Genomic DNA, 12212 nt, shown 5'->3' with positions numbered 1-12212 from the left:
TAGCCTATAGCACCAAAAAACACCAGACTTTCGCACAGGAGACTGCTGTTTGCGACCTCTACTTCTTGTATCCTGTTTACTGGCGGATTACGACCATGCGTAGCATATGGCGCCAAAAATCTGACCAAACTACGTTGTAGCCGAATTTATTAGTTCCAAACCAGTTGTTGGAAACGCACCTAATTTGCATTTCTTTTTTTGTGACATTTCAAGTTTGCTTAAAATTCGCTTGACAATTGAATGCAAACATGACCAATAGGTAATCAAGTAATCGCTCAAATGTTAATAACTGAAACTGGTAGTCAGCAGACTCATGCCAAATGTCCTGGTATTGGTATATATCCCTTTAAAAGCCCGCAGCCTATTGGTCAAACCCTGGCATGTACAGTACACGTCCCTGCACGCACGCCCTGCTCCCCTCTCACCATGAGATCGCCAGTGTGGAGCTGGTGCAACAGGCACGGGCTGTCATCCACAGATCAGAGGCAACAATGGCGCCTTCCTCGGCCGCCTTTGAATATGTCACTGTGGGAACAGCATAATCAACCCCATGTCACCACCAGCTGCTCCATCCGGACCACATTAGAATAAACAACAGGCGAGGAAGAAGCGGAGGTATAAAGAGGAGACAAGTGGGTAGGAATGGAAGCAATACACTCGTCTTGTCTGCCACCAATGGAAAGATGATATTGTTCTGGGTTATTTGGCCCGGTGTCAACCCCCGTGCTCCATCTGTGGCCGTTGGTGAATGAGGAGGCATGAAGCACAACTTGAGCCAGTTTCTGAAGGGTTGAAAGGCATGGAGATCATCCTCTGTTCATCAGTGTGGTACACCACAGCCTTTAATGGAAGAGACTAGGGCTGGGACGATTCACCTATCTCCCGATTTGATACTATCACAATACTTTGGTGCCCATTCGATATTACAATTTATTGCAATTTTTTTAACATTTTAACACTAGACCATGGGAAAAAGTTGAATCATACACTTCTAGGGACTTTTAGTTTGAGAAATATCTAAATTAATACAGTAAAAATGTTTGTTTTTCATGTCCTGAAGTCAAATATATCAGTCATTATCAGGCATTATTTATAAAAAACAAATTCCAGCAACACAAAAATCAAAGAATAAACCAATTTCCCTCACAAATTAGGGGTATTATCTTTTTAATATTTAAGGGACATGTAATGTTTTATACTTCTGGTGAATATAATCCAATCAGTCTTATTTTCATATATATATTTTTTATATACAGTTCCCTTTATAACACGTTATATATATATATATAACACGTTTATAACACATATGACACGAAAACCGGACGTATTCCCATGTGTATACTTCCTCTAACTTCTCCAAGGTGGTCTCTACCTCTCCCGTCAGCTCCATCAGGGCCGTTTGAATGCATTTAACATAAATGTCAGTATATGGGTGCTCTACAGTTGTAGCGTCGGCCCATTTGACCACGGAGATGAGTGACGACCGGCTTGACCGCATGTTACCTCAATACGATAACGCTTCCTGTCCATGACAGAGTTAACTTGCAGCTTTAGATGTGATGTCTAGCTCTGCTTTTCCTGCAATGTCCGAAAACCAAAGTGTTTCCATACTTTACTGGATGTGTAGTGTTTACCATGTTGGATTTAACATGTGAGGGTGCAGGACCTATCTACGCCGACCCTCCGCCGTCTTTGTACTTTCTGGTTTTGGCTCGTTTCGGTTTGTTTGGGTTGACGGATATGATGTCACGTTACTCAGACTACAACAATAAAAGCGTTAACTTCCTTCTACCTTAGCACAGACTCAAATGAAGAAAATACTGTACATCGATTCTGGCATTAAAAAATGGATTTCAAAATCATTAAAAAAAAAAACGCGATACATAGGTGAATCAAGTTTTTTGTTCAGGGACAAACCTCACGTTGTGGTTCTGATACCCTTTCGGAAGCTCGAGCCTGTGGCACCTTATGCCAGAGCAGGTTTTGTCCTCACAAAACATAAATGCGTTTTCTTTTTCTGATGCACATAAATGTGTGCCAACAGTTTGGTTAATACAGTGGCAAAGATTTACCAGTTTCTCCTTAGATTGAAGATACTAGGAGGACGCAAGAGAAAGATGGATGAAAACAGAAGTAGTCCAAGCACCATGACCACAAGAGCGGCCATTGTTCTTTATTATGAAAGATTTCAGGCAGGGACATGTTTGACAACAACGGGGTGTCCTTGGAGAACTCAGACAGAATATGAATGGAGGTTTTGTCATCATCTTTGACAAAGGACCAGCACTACCTGTACAGAAAAGGCTATGCTTCCAATTTCTCCGAGGTCAAACACAGGTACCCTCAGACAGGCCAAAATTTAACATTTTGAAGCAAACGTGGCTCCAAAAAGCCCCCCAAAAACTCCACAAGTCAAAAATGTGTTGAAGTCTCCTTGAATAAACATCGAGGGAGTGTAATTTCCTGCCACCATTTCCCATATGCAGTAAATTACATTAAATATAGGTTGTGTAATGCGTATACCGCTCCCTATTCATCCTGTTTTTGAAGTGCCCTCTCACTAGCCAAGATCTCTTCTCATCTCCAGTACCTGTGAATTATACAAAATGATGCGTTCGCCATTGATTTTATCAGTCCACTGTAGTCGCTAGTAATCCCATTATAACATGTCTGTTAGTACAATAGCCAGATATGGCTTGAATAAAGGAAGCCTTTCTTTGCCTTGTCAAAGGTAGGCTGTCTTCCAAATTACTTCTTCAGAAGTTAAAAGGCCCGCTGCCTAATCAGTCTATTATACCAAACTAATAGATGACCAGTAATTGCAACTAATAACTTATTACTCATCTACACAAATATTCTAATAGCTTGTATTTAGAAGCCAATTTTTTTCAATGGATATAGTAAGAAGGAGGGGGTCCTATTCAGAAGCCAGACAGACAGCAACACAAAGAAATACTCCCACAAAGGAAGCTGAGAAAGCAACCTGTAGCATGTTTTTTCTTCTCTTAGCTGGATTAATATCTAACCTTATTCACGGGGATGTGAAACCTCAGCTTCGTCTTCATCTCCAGAGCTGTCTAGCAGCAGGGCTTTGTTTGGTGCCGGGGCCCCTTTTGAGAGAGAGACGGCACAGGGAATTATAGATAATGTCCTCTATCCTCTCCCCCCTGCTAGCCTGCTAGGCCTCAGACACAGAGCTCAGTGGGGACCAGAGAGGTGGACACACTGTACATGATTTGAGCTACAGCAGCCATTGTCGTCCCGACAGGGCTCACAGGTGGAAATGCATTCAGTCACAGCCAGGCGGCGACGAATTACCTACGAGACAAAATAATAAAGCCTAGTGTGCAGTACATGGCGTTCATATTTGTTTTGTTACGGTATGTGGTGTGATGGGACAATGTTCATATTTCATCTATGAAATGCCATGCAATATTTAGTTATGATACAAAAATGGAATCAAATCTCATTACATATGAGTTGTGATGGGAGTTGTCCATGTTTCACAACTTTAACTCTTTCACAATGTGTTTCTTCAGTTCATCAAAGTTAATTGTAACATTTTGGGCGCGAATGGTTTAAGAATGGTTTATTCAGTGTTTGGTTGTACTTAGCTCCACCCTCTCATGTCACTTCTGGTTGCAAAAAAACAAGATGGCAACGGCCAAAATGCCAAACTCGAGGCGTCAAAGCTGTAGTCCACAAACCAATGGGTGACATCACCTGAACTACGTTTTATTCCTATATACAGTCTATGGCTCAAATACCTACAAACTCTAAACAAAACCAGTCCCGCTTACCAGCAGTAGCTAATGTTTGCAAGCCAGCTGAAAGCACACAACATATTGTATTCGACAACTTTGAAGTCATAGGGAGTTAGCATTGCTTCACTTTTGGTTGAGGCTAGCTGCCGGGATACACTCGACGGACCGCTACGATCTGCAAAGTAAGGGTCAGGTGATCTGCAGGGTTAGCCAAGCATGTTTACTGCCAGCTGACCATTATTGGCTGTGCTAGCTTTTAAAAGACAGTTGTGTTTTTTATTAGCTTCTTCTACTGTACAAGTAGACAAGCTACTTACTGATGCCTTCGGCTGTCTCTGTCAGTCACATGACCCTTGCAGGTTGTCGCGGCCCATCAAGAGTCTCCCACTAGTAGCCACCTCACACCTCCAGTCCCTGCACCAAGCTAATATCTACCACACCACCATGTCAACTGAACACAGAGACCAAACTGATAGCCCATCAACCTTTAATCATGTAGCCTAATACTACAAGAGAATCAAGCCGATTTTGGGCCTGATCTCCCCCCCTCCCAACAATCGTCAGCAAAGCAATGATGATTTGATGGTTCTAAAGATTATCTTACCAGATGTTCCTGTGGTGTGAGGTATGTTAAGAGTGTTTTTTACATCCCCTGATCGGCTCGGAAGTCCATCCTGTCCACACCGATTTCAAATTGCAAATATTAAGTAAGGGATAATGTACAGCGAGTCGGTCATTGTTGTGAAAGAATCCCCGACAGGGCGATGCTGCACCGGTGGTGTCTCTCATCACCCTGAAGGGGTTTCTTTCACAACAATGACCCGCTAGCTGTACATTATCCCGCTTATTACACGGCTACTTACTGAAGAAATCAATATTTTGGCGCAAAAACGGTCCGCCAGAGTCCGACATCAGAACTGCGCCCATAGCAACAGTCTGTTATACATAGCAACGGTCTGCTATAGAGAAATTACAGACCACAGAACGCCGTGATTGACCAATCAGAATCGAATATTCAACACAGCCATGTAATAAACATCGTTAAACATCATACTTACGATGGGATATCCTGTTGTGTGAGGGGAACCCCGAGGACAGCCAATGACGCAGTCACGTGGGACAGAACGATAGCCAATTGGGAACCAAGCTGACTGAAGAAGGAAGGACAACAACTGCAGTTGTGGCAAGTCGTGGCGGCCACGGCAAATGCAAACGCAAAGCATAAAGTAGTAGTAAGATGGAGCTCAGAAATGGAGGACCAACTTGTTGATTTGTGGCAACAACAAGAGGGTTTTTATAACGCGTCTCCATGACTTCATCCAGACATCCTTCGTGAATTTTCAGTACAATGTAGTGCAAAAGCTAAAATCGCTAATTCTTCGCCATGTTTGTCTACGCTGAAGTCACATTTGGTCGCAAGAGATTTCGCGAGATTAGCAGTTTTGAGAATCGGGACTCTTTTTGTTCATGAATGGAATTTGTTAGTGTGTGGTGTTGCTGTTTTGGCCAAATCGTTGCTCATCACACGCTATAGGAACAACACGTTACTAAGTAATGCTTCACAGTGCTATACTGAGCATCAGTTCCATGTTTAACAGATACATCATGGTCCATAAACATACTTCTGACTGAAGCTACATTTGGGAGGAAGCATCATTAACAAGTATGTTTATTGGCCGCAGTGCATTGAGGATTGAATGGGCAAAGTACAATAGCGGTAGTTAAAGGGGCAGGACACACAAAAACCCACTGGGAGTATACAGCCCCCGCTGATCAATGACCTCATCCAGAGTCAGTTTCTCTTTCAAAGGCGGCGAGACCAAAGAGCAGCGAGGCCTTTTCAGCCCCGCAGATAACAAACCAACACCAGACACCCAATAAAGAGACTTCCACTTCATTTAAAAGCAATTAATATTCTTGGCCGGCCGGCGTGATCCCTTTGGTGTGGCAGGTCTGTACACGCCCCCTGCACTGTAATGGAGTTGACTGGTTAACTTTGAGTCTGTGGCCACAGTGCTGGCTGCCTGGGTGAGAGCACTGATGCACAGTGGGACACAGTGTTTAGATCAGAGTGAATGGACCTGTCTCACAGCCCACTGCACCCCAAAAGAGCCTCCTCTTCACCATCTCTTTCTCTATAAGTGTCTCGCTCTTTCCATCTCTCTCTCTCTCTCTCTGTCTTTCCCGTCCTCTTTCTCTCCTGCACGTTCTCTCAGAGTCTATCTCGGCTTTTGTTTCCTCCTTTTCTTTCCTTTTTAACTTCTCTGCTTCAGTCTGTATGACTTGCCTTTCAATAGGAGCAAGGGTTTAAATAGTTAGCCTTTGTAATGTTTGGTAATGATTGTCCCCCGAGGATGTGAAATAGAAAAGGGAAAAAAATATTTATTTCCTTTTAAGCACACAAACCCTTGCTATGTTGCCTTGACAAATAGTTGGAGGATGGACTTTATGCATTTGAGATTTAACAGATGTACTGTGTGCATATACATTTGTTTGCATTTATATATATATATATATAGGGCAGAAATACAAGAAAACAATTTACAACAGCCTTGTGAAACACCGGATGTTTCACATCACGAATATGGACTTACTTGTCTGACAAGTGTCTTCATTTGATCTTTTTTGTTCTCAGGTGCTGCTTGTATGTGAAAACCTGGACCTCTCCTAGTTGTATAGCCGAGAATAACACAATCTAGATTGACATGGCAATGACACCGCGAGTGAAAGACAAAAAAAAACGTATGGATATAGGAATGAACTGAAGTAAATTCACTGTATGCATTCATTCATTTTTCTAGCACTGCATGGGCCGTCAAATACAGATAGACGAACACTTTCACACTCGTTTACCTTCAATTCCCATTCTTTAATGTACAATTAGCACACATACGGTATACAACAACACAACAACAAATGTCCATGTGGGACTTTGGAGAACGGTTTTGCCTACAGAGAGTCCGGCAAGTTGAATGGTAATGACTAGTGCATTAGCAGTCGCCGGTTGTTTAGTAGGCTGAGGGTAATGAGGAAATCAATGGACCACATTCAACACATCTTTAGCCACAGACACAACCGAAAGATAAAGAGGTTTTGAGCAGTACAGCTCATTCATCCTCAGCATTGATAACACTTTCTAATAGTCACGTACCAAACGCATGACACAAAAAAGTCTTAATGCCTCGGCTGAGTCACACCTCAGCGATGTCAACAAGGATGATAAGTTGACCAGTTAACTGTTCCTCTCTTATAGACTGGCATAAGCAGCCTGTCGATAGTAGCTTGTAGCAGCCTGTGGGCTTCAATTAAATCCAACTTTTAAACCCGCCAGTCGGTCGATGAGAGCTAGACCTGCTACTTTTTACCGCCTCACACTTGTTTCTCTAACTCTGCTCCACAGCCATACAGTACTCCATCTTTAGGGCACGGTCACACATTTGTGCAAAATTAACATTGACGAATATTCGCCTCCCGTTCACTTTCATTCTATGCGAGCCAAATAGAAAGTCTGGTGGCAAAGCAAATTTGTATCGCGTGGAGTTCAACTTTGGTGAACTTTGACCGGCGAAGTTGCAGCCTCAACCAATAGCAAAGACGTGTATGTGGTTAACCCCACAGCACTGCCCACATTCAACATAAATATCACCTCGGTAGGCGATGGTCACTCGCCTGCTTTCGCGCATGTGACCTTGCCCTTATAGCAAAGAATTTTCTATGTGATGTTACAGCTCGGCCAGTGCCTGACAAATTTACACATTTTCAAGAATAAAGTCGCTCCCCCTCTGTGTGTGTTGTAATCAGAGCTTCTCTGTGCTTTGTTTAATTTGCCGGTCCGGCCGTGTGTGCATATAGTGCATGTCGGCGTGTCCCACTGGCTAGCTCACGGCCGCCACACTGCACTGCACTCATACAGCGGTTACAGTTGATAACGCCATCCCGATGGTGTTGGCACAGAAGCGTAGCACCCACCCTCCGGTTCCCCCTCAGGTAAACGCTGTTAACTCTGTCAGCACTGTTGCCGTTGCTTGCACTGTTAACTGTGAGCCGCCGACTGAGCCGTTGCCACTTTGAGAGCTGTGTGGAGGCAATAGATATGCTCTGAATTTCGAATTTAGCTATGTGTAATTATGTTTCCTTTTATAAGAGGTAAGACAAGAGACAGTCAGCGTAGTTTATTTTATTTTTTGCTAACCATCTCTTATTAGCTTAACTTAGCTTAGCTTATGTTGGCATTAAGACTAGAAGCAGGGGGAACAGCTAGCCTGGCTCAGTCCGAAGGTTAAAGAAACCCGCCTACTAGCACCTTTAATGCTCACTATACTATATATTATCAGTACATTCTCACCATCACATGTTTTGTCCATCTATATTATTTGTGTGCTTTTGTGAGCTTCATGTTTTTTTCTGGTATGACTGCCAGCAGGCAAAGCACCACTTCACATCCACTTTGTCAGATGTCCATCATTGCCAGGAGCTTCACATACTGAGATACTGAATGTACCAATCCTCAGAAAGTCACTGTTTCTTGGGCTCAGTTGCAATGTCCTGTCTGCCACAATATCAGTGCATTCATTTTACAAAATGTGTCTGTTAATGTGTGCGTTTGAATATGTTTGTAACTTGGACATGAATAGACTCCAGAGCTCACAGACCTGACTGCTTGATGTGAGAGACCTAAACAATAGGGGTTTATAGTTTTCAGAAACCTGCGCAAATGAAAATTCATCCTCATTATTCTTGACATCAAACAGGGCTGGGGCCCAAAGCGGGCTCATTTGCAGCTGAATGTAGGAGGCAGTGGAGACAGTGGCCTGTTTAGCATGTGTTTGTGTTGCAGAGGTGGTGGAGGGACGGAGGAGGAGAGGGTACCAGTGAGCCACAGCTGGTGTGCCACAGTCTCAACCTTCTACCTGCTGCTATCACAACTGACAGGCCGGGCCACAACCAGGGACTAATATTCTCCCTCTGACTGAAGCTGAGGCTGTTGACGCTGCCCACGCACCGGTCTCGTTACCTTCATGTCTGCTTGTTTATCCATCTGAGCTCAAGTTGTCAGCTTGTTTCTTCTGCTGCTGTCTTACGAGCCCGTCTGTCTGCCTCTATAAGGGAGAAAGACTACAAATTCCAGTACATGGTGCTCCCCAGTATAAAGCAGGGTCAGTGTACGGCTGGATACACCTATCTCCTGATTCGATACTACTACGATACTTGGGTGCCGATTCGATATGTATTGCGATTTTTATATATTGCGATTTGATATTATGATTTATTGCGATTTTTGTTAACTTTTTTAACACTAGAAAATTGCATTTAACATAAATGTCAGTATATAGGTGCTCTACAGTTGTAGCGTCGGCCCATTTGAACACGGAGATGCAAGCGGCGGTCGGCTCGACCGCACGTTACCGCAATACGATAACGTTTCTTGTCCGTAGCAGAGTTAGCATGCAGCTTTAGCCGTGATGTCTAGCTCTGCTTTTCCTGGCAATGTGTGAAACCCAAAGTGTTTCCATACTTTACTGGATGTGTAGTGTTTACCACATTGGATTTAACATGTGAGGGTGCAGGTCGTATCCACGCCGACCCTCCGCCGTTTTCTGCTTTGTCGTTTCAGCTCGCTGTGGTTTGTTTTGGTTGACGGATACGACGTCACTTTACTCTGACTACAACAATAAAAGTGCTAACTTCCTTCTACCTCCGCATAGACTCAAATGAAGCAAATATATTCATTCTGGCATTAAAAAAATCTATATCTAAATCGTACAAAATATAATACATAGGTGAATCAGTTTTTTTTCTCACCCCTAGTGGTGTCCTCCTTCATAAATCCCCAGTTCCTCTTCCCTTTACGCTAGGTAGATGTCCATCTTTCTGATTATAACTTGTGTCCTTCCTACCTCCCTGTATAACTCCCTACAGTTGTGTGTATGTCAACATGTATTAGAGTGTCTTTCCATGTTCCTCCATGCTTTTTTTCCTTGTATGTGTGTGTCTGTGCAGCTCTGTGAAACCAGCTGTGTGTGTTTACTCTACCTGGTTTACCTGCTCCAGGAGAGCAGGCTGCCAGCAGCAGCCCCGTCACTTCACATCCGCTCTGTCAGACCCCCGTCATGGTCTGCATGTCTACCTCAACTTTTACGGACACTGGGTGTACAGCTGGGTCATTTTTAGCTGAAGGTGGTGTGTGTGTATATGTGTACACATGGAGCCATTTGTTCCATTTCCTTCAAGCTCTATCTGACCAGCTGTGCGTGTTGACTCTACCTGCGTTCGTCTCCTGGTCTACCTGCTCCAGGAGAGCAGGCTGCCAGCAACGGTGCAGTCACTCGACATCAGACCTAACATAGGCTGAGAAACTGAGACAAGCACTCGCTGCCTCTCTGTCAAGGACATGTTTTTGTTTTACCCACCGCACTTCATCAGAGAACTCAGTCAACTGAAATAGTCGGGTAGCAAATAAGCCTATTGTGCTGCATGCTAAAAGAAAATAGAGATCCAGCTGTGTTTTTCCTGTACAGGTTAGTCAACACAGAACTTGGACTGTGGCCTTGAAATAACATGTTAACATCACATCATGTTTTGTACTTCTTCCTTATCCGTTTTCTCATAGACTGTATATAAAAAGTGGACGTAGTCACCATGACGTCCCCCATTGGTTTGTGAACTACAGTTTTGAAGCATTTTGGCTGTCGCCATCTTGTTTTTTTGCAACCAGAAGTGACACGAGAGGGTGGAGCTAAGCACAACTGAACGCTGAATAAGACGTTTTTAGGCGAACAAAATGTTTCAATAAATTTTCATGACCTGAAAAAAAGTCAGTTCTCAGTGAACGTGCATCGGAGGTTTCAAGTTTCCACATGGTATAAAGTTGCATATTAGATCATGATTGGCTCCAAACTAGTTGTGATATCACAAAAATAATCTCGTACGTCCAGGTGGTAAACTGAGAATTACGGTGAGCAGAGAAATTTTCCCCTTTAAACCTGCAGTAGGCAGAATGTTTTTGTCATGATTATGAAAAAATTCCATAATGACCTTTCAGCATATTGTAATTCAAGTGTTCTGAGAGAAAACTAGACTTCTGCACCTCCTCATGGCTCTGTCTTCAGGCTTTAGAAAATCTAGCCCGTGACCAGAGACCAATCACAGGTCACTTCAGAGAGAGTGAGAGCGTTCCTATTGGCTGTGCTCCAGCTGGTGGGCGGTGCTTGGTATTTCCTCAACTTGGTCTCAACATGGCTGCCGGGTCATAAACTTTCTCATTTTACAGCTAAACAGTACACTACAAGATGTTTCTGAAAACATTTGAGGAGAGAAATAGGCATTACAGTAACAGAATATTGATTCATATTTGATGAGCGCTGCTTAGTTTGACTGTTTGATCGGAGTTTACTAGTGATTGACAGCTGCTCAGAGACGGCAAGGCTCCAGCTTTGCGCCTGATTGGTTGTTTTCCTCCGGTCTGTGAAATCTGGTAGATTGGGAGCACCGAAGGACACCGGAGGACACAGGGGCACATGATTTTTTTCAGATTCCCTGTCTCATGCACTACTGTCAGGATATAGTCACCGTTTTATAAAAATAACTTTTTTTAATCATATTTGCTCCATGTCTACCCACTGCAGCTTTAAGCAGATGAATGTGAGAACAGCCTTCTACTGTGTGTTTGAAGTCTACATCCCTCAGTGAAGCTCAAACATCCAAGTCAAGTTGCAATAACCAACACACATTTTTAACTACAGGGGGACTTAACATTTTTAAACTGCCTCAAATTTGCGCAGCAGACTTAGTTTGCATCACAGCACACATTGGTGTATTGTATATACCTGATAATATTGGCATACAGTCATTTATGGTAACATTTTATACCCTTATATTTAAGGGGTTGGTTTATCCAAATTACACAAAACATATTTTTTCACTCCGCTCTTGTTTTATGTTTGATTTGCCCAGGGTTTAACATATCTGTCTCTAAATCTTCTGCTTCCACCCCAGTACAATGGAGGGGGATTGAATTTCATCAATGATGCTTACAATGTTAAAACAAAAAAAAACATTTAAAATACATTTAATTGTAGTTCCAGAAACAGTTTCTCTGTTATCTCCCCGTGAACAGTTTTCATAGGGACTATTTCATCAGTTGATTTCAGTAAATTGGTCACAGCGAGGTCTATGGATCATCCAGAGTAACAAGGACAGTGATTCTGCAAAGACATGCTGCTGCTGAATTTTCTCATGAATATTTTTTTCATTTCTATGAGGGCCAAAGACTAAATTCCATTTACTTCCATTGTATTGGAGTGACTGCAGACATCTCAGCAACCATTATTTCAAAACCTGGACAAATAAAACCTATAGTAATTCATCTGCAACCAAACTGGTTCGGTTCAGTTGACCGACCGACAGTCTTCCTGAAGATCTGCACATTCAGCAGCATGGATAAAGACT

Source organism: Sebastes umbrosus, chromosome 11 (assembly GCF_015220745.1).
Source record: "Sebastes umbrosus isolate fSebUmb1 chromosome 11, fSebUmb1.pri, whole genome shotgun sequence".
Lineage (NCBI taxonomy): Eukaryota > Metazoa > Chordata > Actinopteri > Perciformes > Sebastidae > Sebastes > Sebastes umbrosus.
This window is presented reverse-complemented; position numbering follows the sequence as displayed.